The sequence below is a fragment of the Apium graveolens genome, chromosome 11, assembly GCF_009905375.1.
Source record: "Apium graveolens cultivar Ventura chromosome 11, ASM990537v1, whole genome shotgun sequence".
Taxonomy (NCBI): Eukaryota; Viridiplantae; Streptophyta; class Magnoliopsida; order Apiales; family Apiaceae; genus Apium; species Apium graveolens.
In genome coordinates, this window is record NC_133657.1 from 139,876,157 (window position 1) to 139,891,950 (window position 15,794).

The following is a 15,794-nucleotide window of genomic DNA, read 5'->3' on the forward strand; positions in this document are numbered from 1 at the left end:
CTTTGCATTAACTTAGCAAACTTTTTACAAAGCTTATCATCTGTAGAACCAAATATAATATCATCTACATAGATTTGAACAAGTATTGTAGAGCCATTAACATTCCTAAAGAAAAGAGTTTTGTCAACAGTACCTCTTATGAAGTGATTATCTAGGCGAAATTTTGACAAAGTCTCATACTAGGCTCTAGGTACTTGCTTTAGTCCATAGAGTGCTTTCAACAGATAATACACATAGTCTGGAAAGTTTGGATCTTCAAATCCTGGAGGTTGGTTTACATAAACTTCTTCCTCCAATTTTCCATTCAGAAATTCACTCTTGACATCCATTTGATAGACTTTGAAATTGGCATGGGCTGCATAGGCTAGAAAGATTCTGATGGCTTCAAGTCTTGCAACTGGAGCAAATGTCTCATCAAAATCTATTCCCTCTTGTTGAGAATAGCCCTTGGCAACCAATCTGTCTTTATTCCTTATGACAATGCCATTTTCATCCATCTTGTTCCTGAATACCCATTTTATGTCAATAGAGCTCTTGTTCTTTGGCTAAGGTACCAGCTTCCATACCTTATTCCTCTCAAATTGGTTTAGCTCCTCTTGCATTGCTAAAATCCAATCTGGATCTAATAAAGCTTCTTTCACTCTCATAGTTTCCTCCTGTGATAGAAAACTACTATATAGACATTCATCTTGAGTAGCCCTTCTAGTTTGCACTTTAGATGTTGCATCACCAATGATCAATTCAAAAGCGTGATTCTTCGTCCATTTCCTTTGAGGTGGTAGATTAGCTCTAGATGAGGTTACCTCAGTATTCTCATGATGTAAGATAGAGTGTTGATTGGCTGAAACTCCCCCTGAGTTACTGATCCTTTGAAAGGAACTGGGAGTTTTGTCAACTGATGAAGTGAATTGATTATCCGTTGACAGACTATGATCAACGGATGCTTCATTATGTACTTTAACGGATGATGCACTTTGTCTTTCAACGGATGTTGCATTACTTCTTTCAACGGATGCTGAATTGTGACTTTCAACTGATGCAGCACTTTGTGCATTATCCAAAGGCAGATTTTGAATTCTTTTCGAGGTGCCTTCTCCATCATTCTCATCTTCATTATCATCACAATATATCTCAATGTTGTCAAATTTGAGTCCTTCATGATGTCCCTCATCTGTTAGTCCATCAATCTTTTTATCATCAAACACAACATGCACAGATTCCATGACAATGTTGGTTCTTAGATTGTAGACCCTATATGATTTTCCAGCAGAATAACCAACAAATATTCCTTCATCAGCCTTTGCATCAAACTTCCCTTTGTGATCAGGTTGATTCCTTATAATGTAGCGTTTGCAACCAAAAACATGAAGAAAGTTTAAAGTTGGTTTTCTTCTCTTGAACAATTGATAGGAAGTCATGCCTTTTGCCTGATTGATTAGAGAAATATTCTGAGTGTAACAAGCACAGTTAACAGCCTCAGCCCAAAAGTATGTTGGGAGTTTTGACTCTTCAAGCATTGTTCTTGCAGCTTCAATTAGTGATATGTTCTTCCTTTCCACTACACCATTCTGTTGTGGAGTCCTTGGAGCTGAGAACTCATGCATGATCCCATTTTCTTCACAGAACAACCTCATGGTAGAATTCCTGAACTCAGTTCCATTGTCACTCCTGATATTCCTTACCTTGAAATCTGGATGATTGTTGACTTACTTGATATGATTGATGATGATTTCACTAGCTTCATCCTTTGATCCAAGAAAGTAGGTCCATGAAAACTTTGAGAAATCATCTACAATCACTAGGCAATATCTTTTCCTTGAAATTGACAATACATTGACTGGTCCAAAAAGATCCATGTGTAGTAGTTGTAATGGTTCATCAATTGCTGATTCAAGCTTCTTACTGAATGATGCTATCTTTTGCTTTTCTTTCTGACTAAGTCCTTTTTGACTAGATCATTCATTGTCTTGAAATTCAAATGGCACAGCTTCTTGTTCCATAGCCAACTTTCATCTGCACTTGCTTTGCTGAAAAGACAAGTAATTGATTCTACATCTGTAGAGTTGAAGTCAGCCAAGTACACATTCCCTTTTCTAACTCCAGTTAGAACCACTTTGTTGTCCTTCTTACTTGTGACAACACAGGCTTCAGAATTGAAGGAAACAGTATTCCCTCTGTCACATAGTTGACTGATATCAATAGATTGTGTTTGAGACCATCAACTAATGCGACTTCATCAATGATGACATTTTCTTTTGAAATCAAGCCATATCCCATAGTGAACCCTATGTTGTCATCTCCAAAGGTTATGCTAGGGCTAGCTCTCTCCTTGAACTCTGTGAGCAAGGTGAAATCTCCTGTCATGTGCCTTGAACACCCACTGTCAAAGTACCATAGATTCCTTCTTTTTCCCTGCACACAACAAAATCAATCAAGTTGATTTTGTTACCCAAGTTTTCTTGGGTCCAAACTTGTTAGTCTTTTTCCTAGACTTCATACCTCCTGCATCTTTTGACTTAGGTAACTTTGGGTCAACCTTGATCTCAGATGTAGTTGGTTGAAGTGTAGGGTTAGTCACAGAGTCATTTAGCACATTTGGTTGAATTTGATAAGTCATAGATTGTGCAAACATATTGTTCCACATAGGCATGTTGTATGGCATTTGAGGCATACTGAATGCAACAAAATAAGGATTATTAATATATGGCATGTTTGCAAAATGTGCATGAGGATTCTGTTGAGACATAACAGGCATAGAATGTAGAGGTAACATAGACATGTTAGGCATGGAAGGAGTTAAAGGCATGGGAGCATTCTTAACTGACTTGCAGTTAGCAGATAGATGATTAACACTTTTGCAATGTACACAACTTTTTCTAGGAGCATATTTATCAGGTGTGTAATTGTTGTGTTTGTTAATCCCTGCCTTCCCATTTCTATTTGATTTTCTTTTAGTTTCCTTTTTATCCTCAACCATCTTAAGCCTATTTTTCAACTGATCTAAAGTCATGTGTCCTATATTCACCTTACTGGCATCTTTGGATGTGCTAGCTTCTTCTTTGACAAAGTTCTTGGAAGTTGAACCAAACTTCTTATTGAGATTTTTCAAATTGTTCTTTTTAGAATCACTTGCCTGTTTTAATTGAAGAGCCTTCAACGGATGCTCCTTTTCTTCCTTCAACGGATAACTTTCATCATCCGTTGATTCCACATCCGTTGATAATCCAACAATTAATTCTACTTCCTTTTTGTAATTCTTCCAGGCATTCTCACATAGTGATTCAATTCCCTGAACCTTGACAATCTGAGCACTGACATCCCTAGATGTTTTCCAGGCCTTGATTACATCTTGTTCACGTTCTAATTGTTTAGAAAGAATTTCTACTTTCTTAACAGATTCTTCTAGTTCACTCTCAACAGTTAAGCATTTGATTTTAATATTTTCATGCTCAAGTACCTTACCCTCTAACACAACATTCCTATCACTTGAAAACAAATTATTCTCTTTAATTCTTGTGTTTTCTTTAGCTAGTGATTTAAGAGAAACACGCAAATGATATAATTCATTGGACATATCATTTATAGCTTCATTGCATTCAATCTTAGAAAGCTGAGAGAGGTCAGTAGTAATTACCTGGTTGCTTGATGAACTAGTTTCATTTTCATTAGAATTAGCCATCAGGGCTAGGTTGACATATTCCATATCATCATCTTCATTGGCTCCATCTGCTGCCCAGTCATCTTGAGTCAGAAAAGCTCTTTCCTTTTGTTTGAGCAAATCGAAATATTTCTTTTTGTAATCCACTTGCTCAAATTTCTTCTTATCAGAGGTTGGCTTTCTGCACTCATTTGCAAAGTGTCCACTTATGACATAATTATAACATTTGAACTTAGATTTGTCCACCATGTTCTTGTTTGGCTTAGTGAATCTGGAATTCTTCTTGAATTTCATCTTTGCAAACCTCCTGGACAGAAAAGCCAGATGTTCATCAACATCATCAGAGTCATCTTGACTGGAACTATCTTCAACCTCAGCTACTTGCTCATTTCCCTTGCTTGATTCTGATTTGCTTGTGCCAATTTTGTGACTTGGCATTGTCTTTTCTTCATTCCTGGCTTCCGTCTTCTCATTGCCAGCTACAAGTGCAACTGATCCACCTTTTCTCTTTCCCTTTTCCAACAGCTCATCTTGCTCCATCTCAAGTTCATAGGTCTTCAAAATTCCATATAATCTTTCAAGTGTGAAGTCCTTATAATCTTGAGAATTCCTTAGTGAAACAGTCATAGGCTTCCATTCCTTTGGTAGAGACCTCATAAATTTTAAGTTGGAGTCCTTGACTTGGTACACTCTGCCATACAGCTTCAATCCATTCAACAGTTTCTGAAATCTATTGAAGGTATCATTCAGTGATTCTCCTTCTTCAAAATGAAAGTATTCATACTGTTGAATGAGAAGCTGCATTTTATTTTCTCTAACTTGTTCAGTACCTTCACAGATAAGTTGCACAGTATCCCAAATTTCCTTAGCAGTTTGACTGTTAATGACATTATCAAACATATCTTGATCTAGGCCATTAAACAAAATGTTCATGGCTTTCTTCTTTGTGAACCTCTTCAATATCTTCATCAATCCATTCTGCTTTTGGCTTGGGAATAGACTATCCAATAGCAATTATGGCAGTTGCAGTTGTGGCCACCTTGTGAGGGATGTGAGGACAATTTTCAATGCAGTTGATGTAGCTTTCATCTTGAGAGAGAAGATGTAGATGCATCTTCACTTTCCAGTGATGATAATTATCTCTTTCCATGATTGGAATCTTTACACCAATATCCTTCTTACTCATGATGTTAGTAGAATAGATCTTTAAAATATTTGTAAGTTAAGAGCTTGCTCTGATACCAATTGTCATTCCCAAGGAACTAACAATGAGATTTACAGAAGGGGGTTGAATGTAAATCTCAAAACTTTTTCAAGTTTTGAGCAGTTTCAAAGGCTATGTGTTTTCATGAACAAGTGTGTGTGAATTGCTTTGAGCTGGTGCAGACAGATATATATTCAAACACAAATGTAAAGAACACAAAAGACTTAAAAACTTTTCTGGTGGATTTGTTGTTCCACCAGAGATGTGTTATTTCATAAAATCTGTGATTCAAGAAATTGATCACAGCTGCTTCCTAGTACAAACTAGATGATTTTCTCTCAATATTTTTCTAAACAGCTCTGGAAAATTCACACTCTAATTATTAGCTGCAACTTGGTTTATAGATCACCAAGTTTACAAGTGAAGACAAAAATATAAAATATAATTGAAAAGATTCTTCACATGATTCTTCTTCATTTCTCTATCCAATGCAATCTAGGATAATCTGTGAATCTTTGAATACTTCCTTGTTTGCACTAGAATGGAAATGCTGCATTTTCTTGATTCCTCCAAGAGGCTACCACATTCCAATTGTCTCTGTCAACCCATGTGCCTCTGTCAGCTTATGAATTGTCACTGTCAACTGCTATAGAACTTAGCATCCGTTAAAGCTGTCATCCGTTGATGGCTTTATCCGTTGATGCATTAGCAGTTGAAGCTTTATCCGTTGATGCACTCATCCGTTGATGGATGTTATTCGTTGAAGTTTTAGAAACATCCGTTGAAGCTTTGTTTCTTATCCGTTGAAGGCCTTTAACTTATCAGTTGATACTACTTCATTTATACAGAATTACAATGCATGAAATATTTACAGTTAGCCCTCCTATTTGCATATCTACTAGTAGTCAACATGACTTATAATTTCCCACAACATCTAAGAATTATAACTTGAATACAGAAACTGAAATGTGCTACAATACTAAACTTATTTCTAAGTAAAGCTACTCCATCAACGGATAGCCAGAATGGTCTTATCCGTTGAGGCTACAAACACCAGATTTCTACTTAAGTGTTTTGTTTAACTTATCATCAAACTAATACACATATTCCTAACAAACATTTATTTTTCATTATGAAACAAATAAACTATAAAAGATAATAAAATACAATATATATATATATGTATTTATGAAGTTAATGACATGAATGAATTTCATACTATGAACAGGTTAAAAAATCTAGATAGTTATGATCTTAAATTTGAAAATAAATCTGTATAATGCGTCTAATGATATATAATTATTTTAATTTAATAATGATATAACACATCTATATTATATTATTAAAACAGCGATTGGTAGGATGGTACTCATATTTTAATATTAATACTTTAGTTCGTTTGTTTTACAATTAGAATTTTATTGTAATTTTTGGTTAATTATACTTTGACACTTAACTGATTTATTAATCTTATTATAATTAAATGGATTTTAATTGTTTATTTAAAGATATCTCAATTTTGTAATACTATTTTTTCATTGAAATTATACATATCAATTCACTTATAATAATATAGTATTTGAATTTTAGGTAATTGGAATAGATTCCACGCTATACTTATGTTAGACCTAACATTTTAGTATAAATTAAATTAAATTAATTAATAAAAATAATAAATTTTTAGGTTAAAAAATTATATTGATTTTAACATTATATTGATTTTAAGTTACAATATATTTTTATAAAAGTCATGTGTATAGTATGTGATGTTATTTTTATGTCTTAATTTCATTTTTTTGTGTCTAATTTCATTTTTTTGTTGAATTTTAGTCAAATTCACTGCCACATCAGCAAAATTCTGACGGCGTAAGAATCCAAAAAAAATTGAAAGTTAAAGGACCCGATTTGCAGAATCCTTTGTTCAGGGACCTATCGAATAAAACGGGAATAGTTCAAGGACTTATCAATTTATTTTCCCTAATTATAAAAGCTGAACTAGACCACCATGTACCTTGATAGTAAGATCAGTAGGGAGAGGCCAAACAATGGAGTTGTGAAGCGATCCATGCTTACGAGCATATCGCTTCCCGGCTTCCAGCAACACGGAACCTAATCGGGTAGCACGCTCGATCATCATATTCTCCTCGCAATCAGAAGCTGAAGATTCAATCAAACGGTCAAAAACTCAACTAAAAGAAGCTGTTGTGGATGTATTAGAGAGTGTTAAAAATGATTATAGTAGGGAATCTAATTGGATAGTATCTTCAGCTGCCGGAATTAATGTCGGAGCTGTCGGGAATGCATACATTTTGAGTGGAGGAGAGATAAGTAGGGCCCACTAACTGAATTTTTGTTTTCTTTATTGCTACTATGTAGTACTCTTACAAAAGTGACTAGTGTGTGTGAATTTGTATCAAGTGAAAGTATAGACAAACAAGGTGATCTACTGCCACATGGAACGTTATCTGTGCACGTGAACCTTAATGTGTACAATTCGTTCTTGCATGCAACTGGGTGCATTTTCTATAAAAAAAAAATTCTTAAATTTTGATTTTATTATTACTATTACTCAAAAATTTGCAAAATTTATAATTTATATTTAAAGCAAGTCCAATAAAAATAGAAAAAAATATCTAAGCGTCATGTCACTGTTATTGATCAAAGTGTGCCAATTATATCAGGTGAATTTGGTGTCAACGTAAGGTATTAAAAACGAATAGTATGTTAATTTATTTAGTGGGATATAAATATAGTACGCATTAAATACGTGTTGTACAAAAAATGGTAAAAGTAGCAAATTGTAAAAAAATTACAAAAAAGCACATGTTATATTTTTATTGTCTATGTTACAAAAGATCCACGAACATTTACATTGGTATCATTACTAAAAATACTAGCAACTGTTGTGCAAGACATATCTTTACATAACAAAATTAAATCACCTGACAATCTCAAGATTTAGTTGACTTGTAATTTTATGTATTATGTATTGATATTTTTTTTAGTAAACAGCTAACAAGTTAGGAATAAAGTTCTGGAAGAATATCAAGTCTAATCATGTCTCAGAATTAAGATAAACTGCTTGGTGAAAAATAATGTTGTGGATTGAAAAATGTTCTAAGTCAACTCAAGAAGTCACGGATCAAGTTATATTGAGAAGTCTATCGATAAGTCGCTCTACTTATAGAAAAGTCATTACATTTGTAGAGATCACTCTACTTGTAGAGAAGTCAAAAGTATATGTAGAGAAGTGGAGATATCGATATGTCAAATTGTATATTGAAAATTGGAGATATCGATAAGTCAAACTGCACATAGAGAATTAGAGATATCGTCAAGTCATAACACTTGTAGAGAAGTGGATATTTCAATAAGTCATTTAACATGTTGATATGAGACATCTCTATACAGTAATGCAGATCTCGATAACAGCTTAAATTACATAATGTAACCAACATGAAGATTCAAGATTATCAGTCAATAATATGTTTTATCACTAAAATGGAAAGTCTACAAATGCAGATTGAGAAGTGCAAGATCAAGGGTCAAGATGAACTGGACAAAGGAGGGTCACAGACCTAGAAGATTATGTGCAGATTTGCTGCAGCTAAAATGGATATAGATAAAAGGAATTTAGAAATTGTGTTAATCCATTTTAGTGTAAGTTATGTAAACTAGGCATGTTGATCTATAAAAAATGTCAAGGATCCTTAGTTTAGGTGTAATAAAAACAGATCTAAAAATATCGTACTCTCTCAAGAGAAGTAGCTGAGTTCTTATTATTCAAGAACACAGATTTGTAGCACAACTAATTTGATTTTAATAAATCAAGTGAGTTTTGATAAGTGTGTTTCTGTTTTTACACTTATTTGAAAATCACTACAAATATTTAGTTTGTCGAATTCAAGGAGCTAAATAATTTTAACTTGATTATCTTGAAAATATTCAAACACAGTTTATAAGTAAGTAAAATCAAGAAAACACATTCACCCCCCGCCCTCTCTGTTGCATTTCATACCTAACAAGTGGTATCAGAGCAAAATCTGAAAGTAAACATATTAGATCTTGGAAGTATGAGTGCACAAAAACTTAGCAGTGTCAAGATCTCATTTTTGACAAAGTGAACTACACTCTATGAAAGAAGAAGATGATATTGTTCATCAGGATGGCTCATCCACTATATCTTGAAATTCTCAAGTATGGACCCTTCATTCATATGATAAGGGTATCTGAAGCAACTAAAGGTGATATAGTCATTCCTGGTCACTATGCTCCCAAAGATCCATCTATATACACTGAACCAGAACAGGAGAAAGTTTCACTTGACAGTATCTTGCAACTCATTCTAATTGAATCTTTTAATAATGTCATGTATAACAAAATTATTAACTGTGAGTCAGCCAAGTAAATCTGGGAGAAGATAGAGATTTTGTGCGAAGGTACTAAGGAAGTAAGGTCAAATCAGGGAAGAATTATGATCTCACAATATGAGGGTTTCATAAATAAACCTAAAGAAGGCATTATTGAGGCTTTTAAAAGGTTCAACAAATTGATAAATGACTTGTAGATGCATGACATGTTCTATGAAGCTTAGGTTGTCAACCTGAAATTCTTTCTCACTCTTCCTGACCAATTGGAACAAAATATCTCTGTAATAAGAGAAGGGAGAGATCTAGGGAGAATAACTTTAGAAGTTTTATATGGTATTCTTAAGACCTATGAGCCGGAGATGATGCAGAAAATCATTAAAGCTAAGTCAAGGATATGTTTTGGATGTGTCAAGTGTCTTGATAGCTAATGATCAGAATACAATTGAAAATAAAACTGAATCTCATACTCAAGTTATACAACCTATTGAACAGAAGAACAGGGAACCTCAAAAGCAAGTCATTCTGGAGTTAGAAGAAGATAGTATTACACCCTTGATAAGTTGGATGAAATGACCAGTCTATGGCCTACGTGGCAAGGAAGTTTTCAAACATAATAGTCAAAAGCCCAAGTATTTCAAGGGTAAAGGTCAAACATCCTACAACAATAACTGAAATGGAAAAATCAGATAAATGCCACTGACAAAGGTGGTTATAAATCAGGGTCTGTGGACAGATCTAAAATTAGGTGTTATAACTGTGATGAGCTTGGCCACTTTGCCACATAATGCAAAAAGCCAAAAAGGGTGAAGAAAGATAAAGCATACTTGGAGCTTGAGGCTAAGTATTAAGAACTTTGAAGGAGCAACAAGGAAAAGCTTATATTACTGAGGGAAAGAGTTGGGATGATATAGATGATGAAGATGATAATGAAGAGTATGAAAATTATGCTCTCATGGCCTTGAAGGAAGAAGAATCATTTGCATCAAAGTCTGAGGTATCTATCCTAACCACTATTGATTTGAATGCCTCACAATATTGATAAGTGGCATTTTATATCACTTAAAGCGTCTCATAACGGCTTGAATTGGTGTCTTGAACTCGAGTATTTTGTGTATTTGACGCGTTTTCTAGTGTTTTTGCATTTCAGGGTATAACTTGCTTTGATAGGTGGTTTTCATCGAATAAAGCTTAAGGAAGTGCTTGGAATCAGTCTAGGGGTGATGAGCGAAGAAATCAGCAAAAATAGAAGCAATTCAAGGAATTTTCCAGAAGGGTTGCAGGCGCCCGTGTGCTAGTAGCAGGCGCCGGCGTGGAGGATGCAGGCGGCCGCCTGTGGGCGAAAATTCAGATTCTGGATTTTATTAATTCGAGTCCAATTGGGCTTCTGTTAGCGCTGGTTCTCTTGGGCTATTATATAAACCTTATGGGAAGACTTTTTCTTCATAGAGGAGATAATCAAGAGCGAAGGCAAGAAGATTGAGAAGACAGTTTTAGCATGCAACAACAAAGAAGAGGAAGCATACGTTTATCTTGTGATTCTTTTAATTCGTTGTAACAGTGGATGCTAGTTTTCTTTATGCTTTGAACCTTAATACTCTTGCGACGTACTTCATTATTCATTAAGTATTTTTATTAGTTTATATCGTTGTGTTATTATCATGCTTTCATATGAACCCATGGTGACGATGAGTTCTATTATGGGCTAATCGTGATCATAGGATTCTAGCGGATTTACTATGGATTTCTTTAGTTAATTGTTTAATACCTTGGTATGTGGTGATTGTATGATATCTAACATAGGTTGTGCTTATTCGTCTTATGTGCGTCACGAACATGTAAGATAGCATGTTAATCTCTTGTTAAGCGACGGTGAATCTTGAGATTTAGAACTTGCCATGCTAGCATAGGTTCATGTACTATATGCATAATTAGCGGGTAACTCTAACCGTTTTACTTGCCCTGTGTAATCATCATGAATAACTTACGCTTAAATCATTATGTTGTCAAATTTTGTAGACATATAGGGTCTCAACATAATTGATGCCTATTCAACTTCTATCTTAATTATGGATGCTTGGTAGAATGGTATTCGTACAACGAAAGTTGGTGTTTATCAGTTTCGTGTTGTTCGATTAATATCATCACCATTACATGCTAAGGGTAATAACAAGAACTATTGAATGAAGTAATAATGAAGTTATGATCTCATCTATGTTTAATATTGTTAATTCAAGTGTTTAATTCTCGTAGTAATTATTAGTTAATCAACCTTAATTGTTATTGTCTTGACATTGAGAAAATAATCATACATTGGTGAGTACGTGTTAATTAGATAAATTAATCAGAGTCTCTGTGGGAACAAACTAGAAATCATTCTATATTACTTGCGAACGCGTATACTTGCGTGATTTATTTAGTGCATGCTTTGTGCCTAACAAGTTTTTGGCGCCGCTGTCGAGGACTCGGTGTTAATTTGTTTAGTTTATGTACTTGCCATCAGTGGTCATTAGGATTCATTGATTAAGACTTGTTTCTTACTGCTTCCAGTTATGATTCAGGTACTCTAGTGAGCGTTTATGCAAACACGTTCTTGCACTCGCAAGAGAAATCTGGATAAAGGTGAGGAGACAGATACAGCTCTTGACTTTCTGGAGAAGATAGTTTTTGAAGATTCGGATAAAGAGAGTGAAATGAAAGAACCTAAAATAATGGGTGATCGTCTAGTTCAAGCTGATCCAGCGCTTATGGACTTCTATCGTCCTAAAATTGATGACATTCAGTCAAGCATCATTCATCCGGCTACTCAGGCCAATACTTTTGAAATCAAGTCGGGCACTATTCAGATGGTGCAGAATTCTATTTCTTTCGGAGGTGCTGCGACTGAAGATCCCAACATGCATATCAGGAATTTTGTCGAGATCTGTAGTACTTTCAAATATAATGGTGTCACTGATGAGGCTATCAAGCTGAGGCTTTTCCCATTCTCTTTGAGGGATAAAGCCAAGGACTGGTTATATTCTTTACTAGCTGGGTCCATCACTACTTGGAAAGATCTTGCGCAAAAGTTTCTGGTGAAGTTCTATCCAATGGCCAAAACTGCAGCTATGAGGAGTACTCTTACTCAGTTTGCGCAGCAACAAGGAGAATCTATGTGCGTGGCTTGGGAGTGCTACAAGGAGATGTTGAGAAAGTGTCCATATCATAGTATGCCTGACTGAATGGTGATCACTGGTTTCTATTATGGTTTGGGGGCCCAATCTCAGCCCATGCTCGATGCAGCTTTTGGAGGCGCCTTGTGGGCCAAAAGCTATACTGAGGCCTATAATCTCATTGAAACTATGGTTGCAAACGAGTATCAAAACCCAACTCAAAGGATGATGCCTAGAAAGATAGCAGGTATTCTGGAAGTTGATGCAGTTATAGCTATTGCAGCGCAGCTCCAGGCGCTGTCTATGAAGGTCGATTCTTTAGCCAACTATGGAGTAAATCAAATAGCTAGTGTTTGTGAGCTTTGTGCAGGCTCTCATGCTACGGATTAGTGTTCTCTTGTTAATGAATCTGTTTAGTATGTGAATAATTTTCAGAGACCGCAGCAGCCTGTGCCCGCTACTTATCATCCCAATAACAGAAATCATCCCAATTTTAGCTGGAGCAATAATCAGAATGTTGTTCAGCAACCGTATCAGCAAGCTGCAAGTAAATAGTTTAATCCACCTGGATTCCAGTAACCTCAGTAATTTGCTCAAAGGCAATCATATCCTCAACAAGGAGGTGTTGCTCCACCTTCTAGTGCTAATTTTGAGGAGTTAAAGCTATTATGCAAAAGTCAAGCTGTTTCTATCAAGACCTTGGAAAATCAAATTGGACAAATAACCAATGCCTTGCTCAATCGTCAACTCGGCACACTTCCCAGCGATACTAAAGTGCCAGGCAGGAAGGAAGCTAAAGAGCAAGTCAAAGTTGTCACCTTAAGGCCTGGAAAAGTTGTCGATGCTGAAAAAGCAAAAGATGTAGAAGTTGAAGTTGTAGATGAAAAATGAATGCAAAAGGAGAAAGAGGGGGAACCAAGGAAGACTACTGTTGAACACACTCTGCCTGAGAGTAATACTGGGGAGAAACAGCTCTATCCTCCACCACCTTTTCCTAAGCGATTGCAAAAACAAAAGTTGGACAAGCAATTTGGTAAGTTTCTGGAGGTGTTCAAGAAACTTCATATTAACATACCTTTCACTGAGTCTCTTGAGCAAATATCTAGTTATGCAAAATTCATGAAAGGTATTCTTTCAAGGAAGGTGAAACTGGATGATCTTAATACCGTTGCTCTGACGGAAGAGTACAGTGTCGTGCTGCAACAAAAGTTACCTCCAAAGCTTAAGGATCCAGGTAGTTTTACCATTCCTTGCACCATTGGCAAGTTATCATTTGATAAGTGCCTTTGCGATTTGGGAGCAAGCATCAATCTGATGCCGTTGTCTATCTTCAAAAAGCTGAATTTTCCTGATCCGAAGACCACCTACATGTCTCTACAATTGGCTGATCGTTCTATTACATACCCATGAGGTATTATGGAGGACATGCTAGTAAAGGTGGACAAGCTAATCTTTCCTGTTGATTTTATCATTCTGGATTTCGAGGAAGATAAGAGGATTCCAATAATCTTGGGAAGACCTTTCTTGGCTACAGGTCGTACCTTGATAGATGTGCAAAAAGGTGAACTCACTATGAGGGTGCAAGATCAAGATGTGACATTCAATGTGTTCAATGCGATGAAATTCCCTACAGAAGATGAGGAGTGCTTCAAGGTGGATTTGGTTGATTCTGCAGTTATTTCAGAACTTGATCATGTGCTAAGGTCTAATGCCTTAGAAAAAGCCTTATTGGGGGATTTTGACAGTGAAGATGATGAAGGCAATGAGCAACTACAATATCTAAATGCTTCTCCTTGGAAACAAAAGCTAGACATGCCATTTGAATCTCTGGGAAATACTAATCTCAAGAATGATGAGGGAAAGCTCAAACCATCTATTGAGGAAACACATACTTTGGAGCTTAAACCATTGCCTGAACACTTGAGGTATGCTTTTTTAGGTGATGCATCTACTTTTCCTGTTATTATTGCATCTGACCTCTCAGGTAGTGATGAGGACAAGCTCTTAAGGATTTTGAGAGAATTCAAATCGGCCATCGGATGGACTATAGCAGATATAAAAGGGATCAGCCCTTCGTACTGCATGCATAAAATTCTGCTAGAGGAAGGTAGCAAGCTGATTGTTGAGCAACAACGAAGGCTTAATCCTATCATGAAAGAAGTGGTGAAGAAAGAAATTCCAAAGTGGTTGGATGCAGGAATTATATATCATATTTCTGACAGTTCTTGGGTGAGCCCCGTGCAATGTGTACCTAAGAAAAGAGGTATTACTATGGTAGCAAATGAGAAGAATGAGCTCATCCCCACTCGAATAGTCACAGGATGGAGGGTATGCATGGACTACAGGAAGTTGAATAAAGCCACGAGGAAGGATCACTACCCTCTTCCATTTATTGATCAGATGCTTGACAGGTTGGCTGGTCATGAGTATTATTGTCTTCTGGATGGCTATTCGGGCTACAATCATATTTGCATTGCACCAGAAGATCAAGAGAAGACTACTTTCACTTGTCCATTTGGCACATTTGCTTTTTGCAGAGTTTCTTTTGGCTTATGTGGTGCACCTGCCACTTTTTAGAGATGCATGATGGTTATTTTCTCTGATATGATTGGAAATAATGTTGAAGTGTTCATGGACGACTTCTCCATCTTTGGACATTCGTATGATGAATGCTTGAATAATCTCCGTTTGGTGCTCAAAAGGTGTGTTGAGACCAATCTGGTGCTCAATTGGGAAAAATGTCACTTCATGGTGCAACAAGACATCATTCTTGGGCATAAGGTCTCTAGTAAAGGTCTTGAGGTGGATAAAGCCAACGTGGGCGTTATTGAAAATCTTCCGCCACCTATTTCTGTGAAAGGAATTTGTAGCTTTCTTGGTCATACAGGTTTTTATCGGCATTTCATCAAGGACTTCTCTAAGATATCTAAGCCGTTGTGCAACTTGCTCGAAAAAGATGTGCCTTTCAAATTTAATGAAGAATTCTTGGCAGCATTCGAGACTCTCAAGAAGAGTTTAATCACCGCACCAGTTATTACGGCACCGGATTAGAGAGAACCTTTTGAGATGATGTGTGATGCAAGTGATTATGCAGTGGGAGCAGTTCTTGGGCAGCGAAAGACTAATATCTTTCATGTGGTCTATTATGCTAGTAAAACGCTAAATGGAGCCCAACTGAACTACACCACTACTGAGAAGGAGCTCTTGGCTATAGTTTTTGGTTTCGAAAAATTTTGATTTTATCTACTTGGGACAAAGGTGACAATGTTCACTGATCACGCTGTCATCCCCTATCTGATCTCAAAGAAAGATTCGAAACCTTGACTTATTCGTTGGGTTCTCTTACTACAGGAATTCGAGTTAGAGATCAAGGATCATAAAGGTACTGAAAATCAAGTAGTTGACCATCTCTC

The 15,794-nt window shown here is 36.1% G+C and overlaps 1 pseudogene; it reads right to left on the reverse strand.

Moving 5' to 3' along the window:
- The window catches only part of LOC141695947 (F-box protein SKIP17-like), a 134,022-nt pseudogene extending 126,640 nt beyond the window's left edge, over window positions 1-7,382 (reverse strand).
- Between the last annotated feature and the right edge of the window lie 8,412 nt (window positions 7,383-15,794).